The sequence below is a fragment of the Pongo abelii genome, chromosome 17, assembly GCF_028885655.2.
Source record: "Pongo abelii isolate AG06213 chromosome 17, NHGRI_mPonAbe1-v2.0_pri, whole genome shotgun sequence".
Lineage (NCBI taxonomy): Eukaryota > Metazoa > Chordata > Mammalia > Primates > Hominidae > Pongo > Pongo abelii.
In genome coordinates this window covers 84,463,005-84,485,094 of record NC_072002.2, presented here as the reverse complement: position 1 = coordinate 84,485,094, position 22,090 = coordinate 84,463,005, and the positions used below count along the sequence as shown (strand labels likewise).

General features: G+C 36.3%; 1 protein-coding gene across 2 annotated transcripts in view; it reads right to left on the bottom strand.

The window, feature by feature from the left end:
* The window catches only part of DOK6 (docking protein 6), a 440,469-nt gene that overhangs the window by 382,876 nt on the left and 35,503 nt on the right, over positions 1-22,090 (bottom strand). The window lies entirely within an intron of this gene.

Below are 22,090 nucleotides of genomic sequence, written 5' to 3'. Positions count from 1 at the left end.
GCACAGAGACACACACATGCAAACATGCATTTACATACATATGCATATACATACACACACATAGACACACACACAGACACCCACACATGCACACATATTTACACGCAGATACACATACACACACACACACAACAAAAGTCAATGAAACAGTCTTGTAGCCAACAGAACTGGAAGTGCTCTGTGGAGTTCTCTCTCGAGTGTCTTCCTCAGAAATGAGTTAGCTTAATGTTTCAGTTAGTTTAATGACAAAACTAGTGTTTTACATAAAAGAAAACATTCCTAAGGGGAGATGATATGGAAGAGGGAGCACGAGAAGCCAGCAGTAAACAGCAATGTAACAGATGTTGCTGTTCATCTCCAAATGCCAAGGGCTGCTGAAGAGCACTCCCAAGGGCTCCCTCTGAAGGGAGAGGGAGAAACTGCTATGGTAGAATTTTGGTGTTCTCCCAAGATTGATGTGTGGAAATCCTAATCGCCACGGTGATGCTGGGGAGAGGAGAGGCCCTGGGGAGGTTATTAGATACAGAGGGCAGAACCTTCATGATTAGGCTTGGTGCCCTTATAGGAGAGGCCTGAGAGAGACCCCTCATCCCTTCCACCATGGTGAGGACACAGTTAAGGTCTATGAACCGGGAAGCAGGCCCTCACTAGACACCAGTCTTGGACATCTCAGCCTCCAGCACCATGAGAAACACATTTCTGTTGTACATAAGCAACCCAATTGATGTTATTTTGTTACAGCCATCCAAATGGACTAAGACAGTCACTAAATATATTTCAAAATGCTTAGCCATAGACTAAATTCCAATTTCCTTTTAGTCTGTTAATACAGGCTGATCTGATGAAGGGTAATGAAAAGCAGGCAAAGTTGTCAGTCATCTCTTTGGGCTCAAAGAATTTAAAAGGCAGGACATTTCTTAATGGCTTGAGTTACTTTGGTACAGAGTTTAAAATAATTGCCCAAGCTCCCAAGAGAAACCACCTTTCCAATGCTTAAATGCTATTAATCTGGATTTGTTGAATTCTGTTCAGATTTGAGAGTTTCATAATCTTCTAGCAGAAGGATTAATCAGTTAATACCATTCATGAATGCTATATAAAAACATTTTTTAAAGCCAAAGCAATTCACTGAAGCTTTTAATAAAAATAAAGACCAAAATCTGGCACAAACAGGAAAGGGGCTTTCTATCATTTACAACAATGTGCTGAATAAATATGCCTTTAAATACCCATGACATTTAGAATTTTTAATACCAAAATTGAAAGAAGCAATAATGTAATCAAAATATTCATGAAAAGCTGATGTCTGAGGATACTTTTGTAAATATTCTTAACCTTCATAGCACAAGGAATAGCTTGAGGACACACACATACACACAGAAATATACTACACTTAATAGCCTATGCAAGAAGGCCAATAGCTAAGATTTCATTTAATCAGTGGTTAGTGAATAGCTTCCATCTGACAGGCCTCCTACAAGATTTTGACATGGTTAAAAAATATACAACATGGTTAAAAAAATATACAAGGCGCTTGGTTTCATAAATCTTATGATAGAGGGAAATGCAGACAAATAAATAGACAATTATTATATGATCTAATCAATGGCGTGAAAGCACATAGGGGAAATGTAACACACTTTGGAATTTCAAGGAAGATATCCAAAAAGAGATATCCTATCTACTTGAAAAATTATTAGCAACTAACCAGACAAGAGGATGAGAAACTTCAAGGGAATTTGTCTTCCTTTTGAAAATGCAAGGGAAAGCAGTCTGGACAAAAGGAAGAACAAGCATAAGCACCTAGAAAGATCCTATAGGCCACAACAAGGATTAAGGCTTTTGAGCTGTGTGGGAAGTTTTAAGAGACAAGACAAACTGGAGTTTTACAAGATGACTTAATCCACAAGATGGTCAGAGAGGATCAAAGAAGATGATGAACCGCACTGCCATTTCTATTTCAAATTCTTAAGACACATGTACACATACACAGGGACATATGAAGTCATTTCAAAAATTTGCTTAGCAAACAACAATAGGACTATGACTGGAGGGGGATATGAGATCAAAAATGCTTTTAATTTTAGGCTTAAAGAGGGTTTTGAAAAGATGTTTATAACAGCTAGAATAAAAGTGGGGTGAGATAAATAATATAAAGATTGGAGGAAAGCAGAACATTAATAGATTAAATGGGGCCTCCAAGAGGGGATATGATTCAGAGAAAAGCTGGGAGGAATTTAGACCAAATAGGGATATGTGCTCCACTGTAATGAGATGAGATGAATAAAGGGAATTTATTTAATAGATGCCAGTAAGGCTGCCAGGCGTTTATCAGGAACTGAGGAGCCCCTGCCAGCTGTTCCCATGGTGGAGTTGGGAGGTGAGGTGATTTGCTTTGAGTGATGAGGAATATGTCAGGTCAGAAACTAAAGGAAATAGAAGAGGCTTGAAAATAAGCAAAAATAAACTCATAAAACATAAAAGTAATTCTGGGAAGCATTTCTGAGTTCCAGATAAGATTGCAAGTGCTTCTAATAAAATACCTTTATAAGTTTGCGAGTGTGTTTCTGAGAGAGAGACAATGTGTGCGTGTTTCTGAAGTATATGTGTTCATCAGAACCAAGAAAGAACGTGCTTGCTTTACAATACCACTACTACTATTAAAAATAATTAATAATAATGACAAAGAGGTCAGTGCCATTCCACAAATATTCAGAACTTCCTAAGAGCAAGGCTATGGGAAAGGCACTTTGGGAAATGTAACTCAGTTTAAGGCTTTTCTCTGCTTTCCTCAAACATAGTACTATATTATTTTGCACGTGCACACACACACAGAGAAACAAGACAGGTTCAAAAGACCAAGTATGAAGCAGAAAGTGTTGCTGCTCTGACAGTTAAAAAGTGGGCATGATCTAAGTTAAGATGAAACTGCAGGAAAGGCAGAGGTAGGCTTTTAAATGATGCTTATGAAAAATGAAAAGAGGGCAATACAATTATAAGGCAAGAAGCCACTATTTTAACACGTCTTTATGAGTTGAAATGTAGTAGATTCAGTGGTTTAGTTGCAAAATAATAAAAACACATAACTGATTATATAAATTTATGATACCAATGAGTTTGCCAGATATCAACAATTTGTTACAATTTCTTCAGTGTTCATGAAGGGTATGCATGACTTAATATTTAATTACTATTTTGGGATGTTATATAGATATGGAAACATTAATATATTCATGTACAAGTACATTGAGTTCATCTAACAGTTTTATGTAAAGCACAAACTGACTGATATTATTTAGCTACACCTGCATAAAACTTATTGACATTAATATACCTCAATATACGTATATTTTATTGATATATGATTGATGTATTAACATATATATCTCCTTGTTACTGTATCATGTCAGTGCACAATAATTACATCTGACCTATCATTGGTGATAAGTTTTATTACTTAAGTTGTGAATATCCTGTTTTCTGTTTTTCACCCAATGATTGACGATGTTTGAGTGGTTCAATGACTGCTTTAGTAATTGTGAAAAATATGTCTTTCTATTTATATCAATCATGTTGCATTTTCACTTGTCATTCCTTAGTAATGAGGAATTTTCTCCTCTCCCTTATATCCCTTATATATTGTGCCAGAAAGTACAGAAGTGCTTAAAAACTGACAAGGAAATGGCAAAAGGGCCCAGAAGTCAGCTTAAATAAGCTCTCATTGGCTACATTTGGAACAATTTAAGTATTAAAAGGACTAATGAGATAAATTGGTTATGAATTAAATTTTGTAAAAGAGTTACTAAATGCTATTAAAGAAATACGAAAAGTAATATTTAAACACAAATAACAAAATAAGAAGGTAGTTTCTCCAACAACTTTTACCCACACATACAACACCAAAATTGGGTTGGGTTATTTAGCAAATATCATCTGAAATGTATTTTTTTTAAACTCCACATATTCAAGCCAAGCACCAAAAGTAACCAATATATTGCTTTCACATTTCTTTAGAGTTTTTCCCTAAATAAGAATTATGAAATATTATTTATTGTGCTAAAAATAGTAAAGTTCTAAGTACAGTGATGAAAGCTTAGTGATGGTGAATATAAATACAGAAACAGAAAGCAGTACTTTCTACAACAATGACCATGACAGTGAGTTCCATCGTTCTGAGCACAAGTCCTGGAAACAATGCTGATTGGGATTTGCTCTTATTTTAAAATGTGATATTTCTCAACTGTAATAACAGGTGAACACTGAATTATTTTAAAATTGAAATCCCAAGAACACTGACATATTGGAAAACTTGATACAGATTGGTCGATAATTATTATTGATGTTATCAACTCCATAACATGAGGACCAACAAATAGGGCCAGAAAAACTTGGAGAATAGATTTTAAATAAGAAACAGGCACATAATATTAACAGAAATGTATGAGCTCTAGAAAGCATAAAAGGCTAATTTTAGGGGTTACTAAAATTTAATTTATTGAGTTTGGAATACAATACATTACATGGCACCTTCACACACACACACACACACACACACACACACACACACACAATATTTTTTTGAGATTTCTCACCTCCTTGGTTAGGTATTTCTAAGTATTTCTCCTTCCTTCCTTCCTTCCTTCCTTCCTTCTTTTTTTTTTGGGGGGGTTATGGGGGGGAGTCTTGCTCTGTCACCCAGGCAGGAGTGCAGTGGCGTGATCTCAGCTCACTGCAACCTCCATCTGCCCGGTTCAAGCAATTCTCCTGCCTCAGCCTCCCAGGTAGCTGGGATTACAGGCACCTGCCACCACACTCAGCAAATTTTTTTGTATTTTTATTAAAGACTGGGTTTCACCATGTTGGACAAGCTGGTCTTGAACTCCTGACCTCAGGTGATCCACCCGCCCTGGCCGCCCAAAATGCTGGGATTACAGGCATGAGCCATAGCTCCCAGCTGGTATTTCACTTTCTTTTTGGCTACTGTAAGTGGGATTGTGTTCTTGATTTGATTCTCAATCTGGGCATTATTGGTGTATAGAAATGCTACTGATTTTTGCACATTGATTTTGTATCCTGAAACCTCGCTAAAATTGTTTATCAGATCTAGTAGCATTTTGACAGAATCTTTAGTGTTTTCTAAGTGTAGATATTGATAGTGAAGAGAAATAGTTTGACTTCATTTCATATTTGGATTCCTTTTATTCCTTTCCCTTGCCTGACCGCTCTGGCTAGGACTTCCAGTACTATGTTGAGTAGGAGTGGTGAGAGTGGGCATCCTTACTTTGTATCCTCAAAGGGAATGCTTCTAACTTTTACCCATTCAGTATGATATTGGCTTTGGGTTTGTCATACAAGGCTGTTATTATTTTGAGGTATGTTCATTTGATGCCTAGTCTTTTGAGGACTATTATCATGAAAGGATGCGGGATTTTATCAAAAGCTTTTTCTGTGTCTGTTGAGATGATATATGTTTTTGCTTTTAATTCTTTTTATGTGGTGAATCACATTAGTTGATTTGCATATGTTGAACCAGCCTTGCATCCCAGGAATAAAGCCTACCTGATTGTGGTGAAAAAGTTGTGTTTTTTTTTTTGTTTTTTTGTTTTTTTGTAACACGGAGGTTTGCTCTTGTTGCCCAGGCTGGAGTGCAATGGCATGATCTTCGCTTGCTGTAACTTCTGCCTCACGGGTTCATGTGATTCTTCTGCCTCAGCCTCCCGAGTAGCTGGGATTACAGGCATGCGCCACCACGCCCAGCAAATTCTTGTATTTTTAGTAGAGACAGCTTTCACCATGTTGGCCAGGCTCGTCTCAAACTCCTGATCTCAGGTGATCTACCCGCCCTGGCCTCCCAAAGTGCTGAGATTATAGGCGTGAGCCACCGCGCCTGGCATGTGAATTAACTTTTTGATGTACTGCTGGGGAACTACCAAATGCTGCTCAAATAAATCTGAGATGACACAAACAAATTGAAAAACATTGCATGGTCATGCACTGAAAGAATCAATATCATTAAAACGGCCACACTATCCAAATAAATTTACAGATTCAATGCTACTCCTATCAAACTACCGATGACACTCCTCACAGAATTAGAAATAAACTATTCTAAAATGCATAATGAATGAAAAGAGAGCCCAAACAGGCAAAGCCACCCTAAGCAAAAAAGAACCAGACTTGAGGCATCACATCACCTGACTTCAAACTATACTATAGGACTAGAGTAACCAAAACAGCATACTACTGGTACAAAAACAGACACATAGACCAGTGGAACATAATAGAAAACTCAGAAATAAAGCTGCACACCTACAGCAAGGCCAACAAAAACAAGCAACAGAGAAAGGACTCTCTATTCAATTAATTGTGCTGGGATAACTGGCTAGCCATATGCAGAAGAATGAAACTAGAACCTTATCTTTCACAATATACAAAAATTAACTCAAGATAAGTTAGAGATTTAAATGTAACATCTGAATGTCTAAAAATCCTAGAAGAAAACCTAGCAAATAGCCTTCTTAATGTTGGTCTTGACAAAGAATTTTTGGCTAAGTCCCCAAAAGCAATTGCAAGAAAACCAAAAATTGACAAATAGGACCTCATTAAAATAAAGAACATTCACACAGTGAAAGAAATGATCAACATAGTAAATAGATAACCTACAGAATGGGAGAAAATTATTCACACACTGTGCATCCAACAAAGGTCTAATATCCAGAATCTGTAAGGAACTTAAACAAATCAACAAGCAAAAATCAAATAACCCCATTAAAAATGGGCAAAGGACATGAACAGACACTTCTCAAAAGAAGACATACAAGTGGCCAACAAACATGAAAAATGCTCATCATCATTAATCATCAGAGAAATGCAAATCAAAACCACAGTGAGATAACATTTCACACCAGTCAGAATGGCTATTATTAAGAAGTCAAAAAACAATGGATACTGGCAAGACTTCGAAGAAAAGGGAACACTTATACACTTTTTGTAGGAAAGAAAATTAGTTCAGCCACTGTGGAAGGCAGTTTGGAGATTTCTCAACTTAAAACGGAGCTACCATTTGACCCAGAAATCCCATTCATGGGTATAGACCCAAAAGAATATAAATCATTCTACCATAAAGACACATGTATTCATATATTCACAGCAGCACTATTCATGATAGCAAAGACATGGACTCAATCTAGGTATCCACCAGCAGTAAGGTGGATAAAGAAAATATGATACATATACACCATGGAATACTGCATAGCCATAAAAAAGAATGAAATCATGTCCTTTGCAGCAACATGGATGCAACTGGAGGCCATTATCCTAAGAGAATTAATGGAGGCATAGGAAGCCAAATACCACATGTTCTCACTTATAAGTAGGAGCTAAACATTGACCACATATGAACATAAATATGGAAACAACAGACACTAGAGGGGAAAGGGAGTGAGGCATGGGTTGAAAAATTACCTATTGGGTACTACGCTCACTACCAGGATGCAATATACTCATGTAACAAACCTCCCCAAGTACCCCTTGTATAGAAAATAAAAGTTGAAATTTAGGAAAAAAAGGTTTAATTTTTGACATAATTCCTGGAATAAAAACAATGTTTTGATATCATGAAAAAAGAGGGGTGTTTTGAGGTAGAAGATACGGTTCTTGACTACAATGGATGAATGCTAAATGTTTATTTTTATATGGCAGAAACAGATTTGTAATCTTGTATCACGTATATTTCAAACAAATTTGAAGTCTTTAATCCTCTTTTAAATTATGATTTTTAATTTGGATACACTAGAGTCAGTGTAAGTCTCTTTAGAGAATTGGCATTTCAAACTAGTTTATACTTTTTTGGGGGAAATAAGATTAATGTTGTCATCATTTGTATGGATTTTAAAAAGGTAAATGAGTCCAAATTGCCCATCATTTAGCTTTTTGAATATAAATGACAAATTATTTGCCAATACAGCTGTAGGTAATTTTACTGAAGGAGAAAGACTGCCAATATTTTACATTTCATGCTGCGGCATTTACCCCTAAAATGTTACATTCTTCTTATCTGCCATCAGTTAAAATCCTAAGCCTCTATGTATCTTACTTCCCATCTATGTAAAAACAAACTGATACATTGATAAAATATCTCCCAATATACAATTGTGACTCCACACAATTCCAATGCATATGCCACATGTAATATCAGAGAGAGAGAGTGAAAGACAGAGAAACAAAAAAATGAAGTATTTTATAGGATGAATTATTCACATATATTTCTGTTAAAAATAGTTGAGTCAACGTTCACTTTATGTGTTAAAAACAAACACACACATGCAAAATAAACTTACAGACTCTCCGTGTATCAAAAGCTTTCTTCAGACTTAAAAAATAAAGTAGGTCAAGTGGCTTTTGACCTTGCAAGAATGCCTTTCAGTGTTATTCTGCAATCCTATGTGTCACTGCAATTACTGCTAGAAGCATACCTACTAGTTACTATTCTTTCCTTCATGATGTTCTGTGCTTTTACACATTAATGAATTTCAGCTTGGTTTTTCTTTTCTTTTTTTTTTTTTTTTTTGCTATAGCTATTCAGCAAAAGTACCTAAAGGTGAATTATAAACAGAGTTGAAAATGTTCCACAGCTATTTTCATACACGGTTATATATTATTTGAGACCCAATAAAGCTTTGGTATTAAATTAGTAGTTAATGAAAAATTCCTTACTTCAAATGCTAAGGTATTTTGATAATGTATGCTATTAAGATACGAACTTATTATCTAGCTATTTTCTTTCTTTGGTCTTCTTTACAGATTTATGTCAAAGTTTACAACTAAGAGAAAAACTCTTAATTCCTCAATTCTGCATATTAGATCACATTTCTACAATGCTGAAGCAAAAGTTTCTCACATTGTATCTGCCATAAACTTGATTATTCTTAAGTGATAATGGAAACTACTGTCCATATCGTATTATACAAAAAGTAGACTTATCTTGCACCCAACTTTTTAGCAATAAACTCTTTGCATAAATATACAAGAATAACAAAAACTAGTAATTAAAGACCACAACTAACTAGACTAGAAGTCAGGATTATCAATTACTAAAGAGAGCAAAAGATCTTTAGGATGAACATATGTACAAATTAGTCTAATACAGTCCTGGTTATACCTTAACCCTAGTTTCCTGTCTTGTCAGCTCTTCTTTGTACTTTCAAAGTATCCAGATTTGGGTGACAAATTATTTGGTGACTCTCTATATAACATGCATTTTGATATATTCTACTTTTGAAAAATGTGGCAATTGAAATACATTGCCACATTTGAAATAGAAAATTGCCATATTTTTCAAATATATACATGGCACTCAGTATTGGTAGAATGCATAGTAAATATTCACTTTTATTGCAACTAATATTTATTTAAAAATATAACAATATTTCTGATTATTCAATGTTCCAAAAATTAATAATCTCTCCTTAAGGACCAAGCATGGTATAATCAACTATTAAGAATCAATTTGGGCTGGGCACGGTGGCTCACACCTGTAATCCCAGCACCTTGGGAGGCTGAGGAGGGTGGATCACCTGAGGCTAAGAGTTTGAGACCAGCCTGACCAACGTGGTGAAACCCCATCTCTACTAAAAATACAAAAGCATTAGCTGGGCATGGTGGCGCATGCCTGTAATCTCAGCTACTCAGAAGGATGAGGCAGGAGAATCACTTGAACCCAAGAGGCAGAGGTTGCAGTGAGCTGAGAACGTGCCATTGGACTCTGGCCTGGGCAACAAGAGTGAAACTCTGTCTCAAAAATAAAAGTAAAAATAAAAATAAAAAAAGAATCAATTTGGGATGGCATCACCCAAATGGCAGAGTAAGAAATGCCAGCCCAACCCTCCTTGCACAAAAGCAACTACAATGCCAGCAAAACGTCTCAGAGTCAACTTTTTCAGAATTCTAAAATCTAGTTAAACACTTAAAACAATCTGGTGAAAGTTTAATGATGAAAGAATTTGCTGCATCAGTGTAAGAAATCACTGTGGCATTTTAAGTTGTCTGCCTACCATCTCCCACTTTCCAGATGAGTGATGGCGATAAAGACAGCAGCAGACCACACTCCTTTTTCAGGCTGCTAGTGCCAAAATGAGCAATGCAACTGCTATTATCAAAGAATTGTGGCTGTGTTTTGACCTGTCTTTCAAAGCTCCCTGAATGACTAGCTTTAGGGCTACAGTTAATTTGTCTGAACCAATACATTCTCAGGGCTGGGATAACATTTGCAAAAGTATTTAAAGGTCACTGGAAGCCTGAGATAAGGAATATAATAGGCAATATAACAAAACTCCAGGGAAGAAGAGGTTAGGAAAAGAGATATGTTGACTTTTAAAATATCTGTTTATACCAGAAGATCAAGAAGACTAATTACATGACCAGGGCTATACACATACTCTGACAAAAGCAGAAAATAAGCTCAGCTTTCATCACGGGCTCACCTTCTGACTCCGTGAAAATAGGAGGTGAAAGCTAAGGCAGGGCTGTTAATGGCCTGGCTGAGCACTGAAGGAATAAAGAAGAAAGAAACTTATGAAGATTACAGTGGAGACGAATGAAATAAAGAATAGAGAGAATCAACAAAACCTAAAGTTGGCTCTTTGAAGCCACATTGCCAAGACAATCCTAAGCCAAAAGAACAAAGCTGGAGGCATCACGTTACCTGACTTCAAACTACATTATAAGGCTACAGTAACCAAAACAGCATGGTACTGGTACCAAAACAGAGATATAGACCAATGGAACAGAACAGAGCCCTCAGAAATAATACCACACATCTACAACCATCTGATCTTTGACAAACCTGACAAAAACAAGAAATGGGGAAAGGATTCCCTATTTAATAAATGGTGCTAGGAAAACTGGCTAGCCATATGTAGAAAGCTGAAATTGGATTCCTTCCTTACACCTTATACAACAATTAATTCAAGATGGATTAAAGACTTAAATGTTAGACCTAAAACCATAAAAACCCTAGAAGAAAACCTAGGCAATACCATTCAGGACATAGGCATGGGCAAGAACTTCATTGTCTAAAACACCAAAAGCAATAGCAACAAAAGCCAAAATTGACAAATGGGATCTAATTAAACTAAAGAGCTTCTGCACAGCAAAAGAAACTACCATCAGAGTGAACAGGCAACCTACAGAATAGGAGAAAATTTTTGCAATCTACCCATCTGACAAAGGGCTAATATCCAGAATCTACAAAGAACTCAAACAAATTTACAAGAAAAAATCAAACAACTCCATCAAAAAGTAGGCAAAGGATATGAACAGACACTTTTCAAAAGAAGATATTTATGCAGCCAACATACACATGAAAAAATGCTCATCATCACTGGCCATCAGAGAAACGCAAATCAAAACCACAATGAGATACCATCTCACACCAGTTAGAATGGTGATCATTAAAAAGTCAGGAAACAACAGGTGCTGGAGAGGATGTGGAGAAATAGGAACACTTTTACACTGTTGGTGGGACTGTAAACTAGTTCGACCATTGTGGAAGACAGTGTGGCGATTCCTCAAGGATCTAGAACTAGAAATACCATTTGACCCAGCAATCCCATTACTGGGTATATACCCAAAGGATTATAAATCATGCTGCTATAAAGACACATGCACACATATGTTTATTGCGGCACTATTCACAATAGCAAAGACTTGGAACCAACCCAAATGTCCATCAATGATAGACTGGATTAAGAAAATGTGGCACATATACACCATGGAATACTATGCAGCCATAAAAAATGATGAGTTCATGTCCTTTGTAGGGACATGGATGAAGCTGGAAACCATCATTCACAGAAACTATCGCAAGGACAAAAAAGCAAACACCATGTGTTCTCACTCATAGGTGGGAACTGAACAATGAGAACACTTGGACACAGGAAGGGGAACATCACATACCGGGACCTGTTGTGGGGTGGGGGGAGGGGGGAGGGATGGCATTAGGAGATATACCTAATGTAAATGACGAGTTAATGAGTGCAGCACACCAACATGGCACATGTATACATATGTAACAAACCTGCACGTTGTGCACATGTACCCTAGAACTTAAAGTATAATAAATAAATAAATTAATTAAATAGGAAATAAAAAAGAAAGAAATATAAATAATATCAATAAACTTTCTGATAGACTGACCATGAAAAAAAGAGAGGACTCAAATTACTAAAATCAGGAATGAAAGTAGAGTCATTACTACAGATCTTATATAAATAAGGAATATAAAAGATATTACCAAAAACATTTTGTAAGAGACACGACCTCGCTGTGTCACCAAGGCTAGAGTGCAGTGATGCAGTCATAGCTCACTGTAACCTTGGACTACTGGGCTCAAGTGATCCTCCCGTGTCAGCCTCTCAAAGCACTGGGATTATAGACATGAGCCACTATGCCTGGCCAAGAAAACAGATTTTTGATATTCTCCAAAAAATACTACTAAGCTGAATCTAGCAACATATTTAAAAATATATATACACAATAACCAAGTGAGATTTATTTTAGAAATGAAAGAGTGGTTCAACATATGAAAGTCAATTAAAGTAATATGCCACAATAGACTGAAGGAAAAAAATCTATATGATGACCTCGATTAATCCCCCCCCAAAGAAAGCATCTGACAAAATCCCAAACAAACTGTTTCATGATAAGAACACTTAATAATCTGGGAAGAGAAGGGAATTTCCTCAACCTGATAAAAGGCATTTATGAAAAGTTCATAACTAGCATTATACAAAACAGTGAAAGACTGAAAACCTTCCCTCTAAGACTAGGAACAAGATAAGGATAAACACTTTAGCCAGGACTATTCAATGTTGTACTAGTAGTACTAGTTAAGAAAAATAAATCAATGATACTCAAACTGGTTATATCTATAGGTAAACCTAATAATATACATACATAATCTTTAAAAACCCACATACATACACACAAATCTATTAAACTAAAAAGCAAATTTATCAAAGTGGCAGAATACAAGATCAACACACAAAAAATCAGTTGCATTTCCACGCAGTAGCAAGGAATAATATGAAAATGAAATAAGAAAATAATGGATCAAAAAGAATATAATACTTAGCAATACATTTAACCAAGAATATGCAAGACTTGTATACTGAAACTAAAAAACATTGCCAAAATAAATTAAAGCAGGCAGAAATAAATAGAAAGGCATTATACGTTCATCAACTCAAAGACTTCACAGTGTTTAGATGACAACACCCCACTGCCACAAGTGATCTACAGAATCAATGTAATTTCCATAAAAAAAGGGAAAACCTGATTCAAAATTCATATGGAATTGTAAGTAGCCATAATAGTGAAAAATAAATTAAAGCAAACTTGGAAGACTCCTATTTCTCAATTTCAAGAGCTACTTGGGAGGCTGAGGCAGGAGAATTTCTTGAATACAGGAAGCGGAGGCTGCAGTGAGCTGAGATCGTGCCATTGTACTCCAGCCTGGGGGACAGAGTGAGACTCTGTCTCAAAAAAAAAAAAGGTTGATTTTATATTATGTTAACTTTGCCTCAATAATAACTTATATAAATTAAAAATAAAAATAAAAATCAATATGGCATTTTGCACTAAGCAGACAGCAATAAAGACGGCAAATTCTTCCCACTGGAGCTTTTATCCAAGTAAACCTCAGAGGAACATTTACAAAACAGGCATAGCTCATGTGTGGGATTCGGTGGTTGGGAAATGCATTCTTGGAGAACAACCACAAATTGAATCAACTCCATATGGTGCCCTTTTTGTGCAGTCACTAAGGCAATGAGTTCCTGGAGTTATACATCCACAACTTTTCTTTAGTTCTCTTCAAATATTCAGCCATCATGACATAGTGCTACAATAGTTTCTTTAGCTACATTGCAAGTGAACCAGCCCAGGCTGCAATGATGAGTGCCGTGCTCTCCAAAACATCAAAGGGCTTTAAAAATTCTAAACTGCCTACTGTACTTGATCCTCCATGAGCTCAGCCATTTCCTTGAAGTCATTTAAAGACATCTTAAAACTTACATAGTTTAATATCCTGTCTTATAACCTTCCCTGATTGCTTTACAAGTAGAGACAAATTATATATAATGTACATGCATATACATATATATACACATATGCATATATCTGTATATGTATTAATGTATGTATATGTGTACTGTGTGTATATATATGATTATGTGTGTATACATATGTTTATGTTTATGGAATGTGGTAAGTACAAGCATAGAGTGTACACAGCAGGTTAAGGGAGCACACAGACTTGACCTCCACTCTGAAAGCGAGGACTATGATGACTGCAGGAGATGGTATCTGAGGATCTATCCTAGCAAAATGCAGGAGCAAGAATACTATGGGTCTATGTCTAAATACCACTATCAGCAACTCCTTCAAACAAGACAGAGTCAAGGGCGTGTAATTCCTTGTGGATAGAGCATTTAGTACAAGGGTTAGAAAATAACACAAGAAAATGCTGGAGATACAAGTAAGAGACGGCTCCTGAATGGTTTTGAAGTCACACTAAGGAGTTCAGACTGTCTCAAGCACAATCATATCAGGAAACAGAATTTGGAAACAAACAGAACAAAGATGACAGTTTGCTACTCTCTTACAGGCTACAAGAAAAAGATATGGGTTCAGGTTTTCCCATGTAAGTTATTTACATGATTTAACTCATTGAATCATCACCTAGTAGCACTTTGCAGAACAGAAAACTGCAGAACAAAGAGAAGATAAATTTGCCGAGGTCACATTGCCGGAAGTGCTGGAGCTGGGTTTCAACCTGAGATGGTCTTGCTCCACACACGTGACCACTGTGCTCTGGTGTTCTCACAAGATCTCTTGAATCTGCCTCTAGTTTTTTGCTGAGAGAGGAGCTATGCCTTCATCAGGTAGTCAAATGTCATATTCAAACACTAAAATCTTTCTACTCATACAGAGCTGTTTTCAAATTAACAACCTGGAACATCATGTTCAGAAATCTATAGATCCTATGTAAATGTAACTTTTTACTCTGAAAGAAATTAATTCAAGCTCTGAGTCTACTGACACATTTGTTGTAAGGTAAATAGGCGTGTTCGTATCTTTGGTATACCAAATGAAAAAAGATGAGTGATCTTCATTATTTTACATAAAATGAGTGTGAAGCAACATTCGTTTCCCTCCATTATTTGTAAATAAATTAAACAAGTGTTTATTGAGCATCTGCTAAGGGTCTGCTTTGTGCTATTAGTATGCAGTGAGAAATAAATGATCCCTAATCTTACGCACCTCCCAGTAAGGTAAAGAAACGCTAACAAAATAGTCACATAGATATACAATGAAAGATGTGCAATGAAGTGTCTTCAAGACAATAAGCAACATGTATAAGTATAGTATAAGACAATAAGCAACATGTATAAAGTAGCAAACAGAAATTCTAAATCTATTGTTGAAAAATAATTTGCAAAATAATACGGTTTGGCTCTGTGTCCCCACGCAAATCTCATCCTGAATTGTAATCCAAATTGTAATCCCCACATGTTGGGGGAGGGGCCTCGTGGGAGGTCATTAGATCATGGGGGCAGTTCCCCCATGCTGTTCTCTGATAGTGAGTGAGTTCTTACAATGTCTGATGGTTTTATAAGGGGCTTTTTCCCCTTTGCTCTGCATTTCTCTTTCCTGCTGCCATGTGAAGAAGGATGTGTTTGCTTCCCCTTCCACCATGATTGTAAGTTACCTGAGGCCTCCCCAGCCATGCAGAATTGTGAGACAATTAAACCTCTTTCCTTTATAAATTACTCAGTCTTGGGTATGTCCGTATAGCAGCGTGAGATGGACTAATACACAAAGCATATTAAGAGTCTTTGAAGATCTTTAAAAATAAAAAGAACATAAAATATGCTTTCAAGTACTGTTAATATTCATAAAATGAACAAATTGATCCTATTTTTAGAAGAGAGAATTAAGCAAGTCAAAAACAACATTAATGGTGAATTTAAAAAAACACAAGGTAAAAGACAGACTGATTAATTCTGCAGGATTGGTACACAATTTAGAATTGTCCAAATCCTCTGACTACCTTGTTCTCTTACCTCTATCTCTGCATGTTCCGGGGTAACCACATTTTAATCCCCAGCTTAAATGTTATCTCCTCTCTTAAAGTATTTTTCTGAACTCTGCCTTCCTTCCAGCCTGAACAATTTTTTCTTTTCTTTCAATATCCAAAATGCCTTATTGTCTCCTCCTTAAGGCATTCATCACATTCTGTGTAACATTATGCACACCGGTGTTCTACCTGTACCACTGGGCCATCTCTTTATATCATAAAACACCTATTGTGCTTTTCACTGTGCAACAGCTGTTGAATGAACAGTTATTCTGCGCATCCCCTGGATGTTGATATTTCTATTATAAAAAAGAAGACTACATTTTCAGCTACGTTTATTGCTAAATTATCCAGTGCACGTTCTGGTGGGCTCAAAGAACATAATTATCTAATTCGGAAATACCTTGCAAATGTAAGTTATTTATGCCACTCACGTTTGAATGAATCATTGGAGGTAGGTCCAGTATAGATTTGAAAGTTCTTCTTTACAAAAAAACATACTTCAAAATAAGTAATTCATATTAAGTTGAGTAATAACAGATGTTATGTACAAAGTGTATTGTATTAAATTTATCTTCTCTAGTCTCCTAATGTTTTAAATTGCAAAAATATTTCAGAAAGTATAAAATAATTGAGATCCTCAAAGGAAAATGCCTAGCTAAAAATATACACAACCTTTGTGAGAAAGATGGACAGAAAAGAAACAAATAATTATTGAATTTCAAAAATTAAGTACTCATAATATTTATCATACTTTTATACTATTTTTGACAGTAACAGTATAATGATAAAAACTGTAATAAAATGTTACTTTAACTTCATCTGGTATTCATGTAAGGAGTATTTTTGTGGTGGTTGTTGGCCATAAGGACAGATTTAATCTGAATACAAAACCATACACACACACACACAATTTACTGGAAATTAAGTGATATAGGGAATAGAGAATTAATTTGAAAAGTTTAATTTTAATATCTTTCTGCCTTTGTAATTTCAAACGCTTAAAATAGTCAACTAATTTTTTAAATTAGCCTATTGAAAATCAAATAGTAGCATTTGAAATACTTCAAGAAGCTGATGAAATTCACTACCTACTCACTCAGTACTTGTATTAAACCTTCAATCAGACAATGTCAAGTTGTTTTTCTCTCCCAGGATCACAGTTCTATATAAATCGACCATTATTTTTTTGTTTCATGTTCAATGTATCTCATAGACAAAGAAATGTGTGTGTGTGTTTGTGTGTGTATAAAAGAACAAAAATCACAGAAGAAAAAGCAATTTGTGTAGAAAAGTGAGATATGCAGAGACTGAAATTCTTCACAGACACAGTAAATGCTAGAGGACAGTGGAAAAAAGTCTACAAGGGTCTCAGTGAAAAAGACTATAACCCAAGAAATACACTTGGGCTCAAGTTATCCTGCAAGTAAGAAAGCACCAGGCCAACATTCCCAAAAATATGGTAAAACAGAGAACAGACCCATGGCTGCTCCGAATGCCTTCTTGAAAACAACTATAGACATAACTTGTTTCATTGTACTTAAATTTATTGTGTTTTGCAGATATTGCATTTTTTACAAATTGAAATTCTGTGACAACCCTGTGTTAAGCAAGTCTATCACCTCCATTTTTCCAACAGTACGTGCTCACTTCACGTCTGTTTGTCATGTTTTGGTAATTCTCATAATATTTTAAAGCATTTCATTATTATTATATCTGCCATGGTGATCTGTGATCAATGATCTTTGATATCACTATTGTAATTGTTTTTGGCACCATAAATCATGCCCATATAAGATGCTAAACTTAATTGACAAATATGTTGTGTGTGTTCTGATGTCACTGACCAGCCATTTCCCACTTCTCTCCCTCTTCTCAGACCTCCAGATTCCATGAGACAACAATATTGAAATTAGGCCAATGAATAACCCTACAATGGCCTCTAAGTGTTCAAGTGAAACAAAGAGTGGTACATCTCTTGCTTCAAATCAAAAGCTACAAATGATTAATAAATCATTAAGCTAAAAATAAACTCAGTGAGGAAGGCATGCTGAAAGCAGAGATAGCCCAAAAGCAAGAGCTCTTGTGCCAAACAGTTATCCAAATTGAGAATGCAAAAGGAAAAGTTTTTGAAGGAAATGAAAAGTGCTACTACAGTGAACACATGAATCACAAGAAAGTGAAATAGCCTGGGCTGCTGACATGGAGAAAGTTTGAGTGGTCTGGATAAAAGATCAAACCAGCCACAACATTGCCTTAAGCCAAAGCCTAATCCAGAACAAGGCCCTCACTCTAATTCCATGAAGGCTGAGAGAGGTGAGGAAGCTACAGAAGAGAAGTTTGAAACTACCATAGGTTGGTTCATGAGGTTTGAGGAAAGAAGCCATCTCTATAACACAAAAGTGAAAGGTGAAGCAGCAAGTGCTGATGTAGGAGCTGCAGCAAGTTATCCGGAAGATCTAGCTAAGATCATTGATGAAGGTGGCTGTGCTAAAAACATATTTTCAATTTAGATAAAACAGCCTTCTGTTGGAAGAAGATGCCATTCAGGACTTTCATAGCTAGAAAGGAGAAGTCAATGCCTGGCTTCAAAGCTTCAAAGGATTGGCTGGCTCTCCTGTTAGAGGTTAATGAAACTGGTGACTTTAAGTTGCAGCCAATGCTCATTTACCATTCCAAAAATCGTAGGGCCCTTAAAGATTATGCTAAATCTACTCTGCCAGTACTCTATAAACAGGACAACAAAGCCTGGATGACAGCATATCTGTTTACAGCATGGTTTACTGAATATTTTAAGCCTAATGTTGAGACCTACTGCTTAGAAAAAGAGATTCCTTTTGAAATATTACAGATCACTGACAATATACCTGGTTACCCAAGAGCTCTGGTGGAAATGTGCAAGGAGGTGATTGTTGTTTTTGTTTTGTTTTTTGAGACCAGATCTCACTCTTTGCCCAGGCTGGAGTGCAGTGGTATGATCATAGCTCACTGCAGCTTCCATCTCCCAGGCTCCAGAAATTCTCCCACCTCAGCCTCCTGAGTAGCTGGAACTACAGGCGTGTGCTACAACACCCAGCTATTTTTTTGTAGTTTTTGTAGAAATAAGGTTTCACCATGTTGCCCAGCCTGGTCTTGAATACCTGGGCTCATGCGATCCACCCACCTTGGCCTCCCAAAGTGCTGGCATTATACCTGGTGGGTGATAATTGTCATTTTTATGCCTGCTAACACAACATCCATTCTGCCACCCATGAGTCAAGGAGTCATTTAGACTTTCAAATCTTATTATTTAAGAAAAACATTTCATAAGTTTGTAGCTGTCACAAATGGTGATTCCTCTGATGGAATTGGCCAAAGTAAGTTGAAAACCTTCTGGAAAGGATTCAGCATTTTAGATCAAGAACATTTATGATTCATTGGAGGAGGTCAAAATATCCACATTAACAGGGAGTTTGAAAGAAGTTGATTTCAACTCTTATGGATGACTTTAAGGAGTTCAAGACTTCAGCAGAGGAAGGAATTGCAGACATGGTAGAAATAGCAAGATAACTAGAATTAGAAGTGGAACCTAAAGATGTGACTGAATTGCTGAAATCTCAAGATAAAACTTTAACAAATAACAAATAAGAAGTTTCTTTTTTTGCATAAGCAAATAAAGTGGTTTCTTAACACGGAATCTACTCATGATGAAGATGCTGTGAACATGGTTGGCATGACAACAAAGGATTTATAATATTACGTAAACTTTGTTTATTCCAATTGTGAGCAAAGTTCTACTATGGATAAAATGCTATCAAATAGCGTCACTTGCTACAGAGAAATCTTTCATTAAAGGAAGGCTCAATAGATGTGGCAAACTCACTGTTGTGTTGTTTTTAAAAGTTGCCACACCCACCCCAACTTTCAGCAACCACCACCTTGATCTGTCAGCAGCCATCAACATTGAGGCAAGACCCTGCACCAGCAAAATATTACTACACACTGAAGTCTCAGATGATCACTGGCATTTTTAGCAATAAATTACTTTTTAATGAAGGCATTACATTGTTTTTCAGACACAATGATATTGACACTTAATAGACTACAGCAGAGTGTGAACATGACTTTTACATGCACCAGAAAACCTCCAAATTTGTTTGACTCTTTTTATTTTGATATTTGCTTTACTGTGGTGGTCTAGAACTGAACCAATAACATTTTTAAGATATGCCTGAATGAACAATATTTCCAAGATATGATAAAATCCAGATAATTCCTTTGGATTAGCCCCATCAAGCTACCATTGACTTTCTTCACAGAATTAGAAAAAACTACTTTAAATTTCATACGGAACATAAAAAGAGCCCATACAGCCAAGACAATCCTAAGCAAAAAGGATAAAGCTGGAGGCATCATGCTACCTACTTCAAACTATACTACAAGGCTACAGTAACCAAAACAGCCTGGTACTGGTACTGGTACTGGTACTGGTACCAAAACAGATATAGAGACCAACTGAACAGAACAGAGGACTCACAAATAATGCTACACATTTACAACCATCTGACGTTTGGAAAACCTGACAAAAAACCAGCAATGGGGAAAGGATTCCCTATTTAATAAATGGTCTTGGGAAAACTGGCTAGCCATATGCAAAAGACTGAAACTGGACCCCTTTCTTACATCTTATACAAAAATTAACTCAAAATGGATTAAAAACTTAAACGTAAGACCTGAAACCATCAATACCCTAGAATAAAACCTAGGCAATACCATTCAGGACATAGGTATGGGTAAAGATGTCATGACTATAACACCAAAAGCAATGACAACAAAAACCAAAATGGACAAATGGGATCTAATTAAACTAAAGAGCTTCTGCACAGCAAAAGAAACTATCATCAGAGTGAACAGGCAACCTACAGAATGGGAGAAAATTATTGCAATCTATCCATCTGACAAAGGGCTAATATCCAGAATCTACAAAGAACTTGCACAAATTTACAAGAAAAAAACATACAACCCCATCAAAAAGTGGGTGAAGGATATGAACAGACACTTCTCAAAAGAAGACATTTATGCAGGCAACAAACATAGAAAAAAAGCTCATCATCACTGGTCATTAGAGAAATGCAAATCAAAACCACAATGAGATACCGTCTCACACCAGTTAGCATGGTGATAATTAAAAAGTCAGGAAACAACAGATGCTGGAGAGGATATGGAGAAATAGGAATGCTTTTACACTGTTGGTGGGAGTGTAAATTAGTTCAACCATTGTGGAAGACAGTGTGGCAATTGCTCAATGATCTAGAACCAGAAATACCATTTGACCCAGCAATTCCATTACTGGGTATATACCCGAGGGATTATAAATCATTCTACTATAAAGACACATGCATACATATGTTTATTACAGCACTGTTCACAATAACAAAGACTTGGAACCAACCCAAATGTCCATCAATGATAGACTGGAGAAAGAAAATGTGGCACATATGCACCATGGAATACTCTGCAGCCATAAAAAAGGATGAGTTCATGTCCTTTGTGGGGACATGGATGAAGCTGGAAACCATCATTCTCAGCAACAGGAACAGAAAACCAAACACTGCATGTTCTCACTCATAAATGGGAGTTGAACAATGAACACATGGACACAGGGAGGGGAACATAATACACTGGGGCCTGTCAGGGGGTAGGGGGGTAGAGGAGAGATAACATTAGGAGAAATACCTAATGTAGATGACGGGTTGATGGGTGCAGCAAACCACCATGGCACGTGTATACCTAGGTAACAAACCTGCACGTTCTGCACATGTATCCCAGAATTTAAAGTAAAAAAAAAAAAAAAAAAATCCAGATAATTCGTATATGTATCAAGATAAAGAACTCAAGAATAGAGAGGCTGCGGTGATGAATCACATAGATTTTAATATAGAACTAGGGTTTTAAATAGAGAACTAAGGTGTA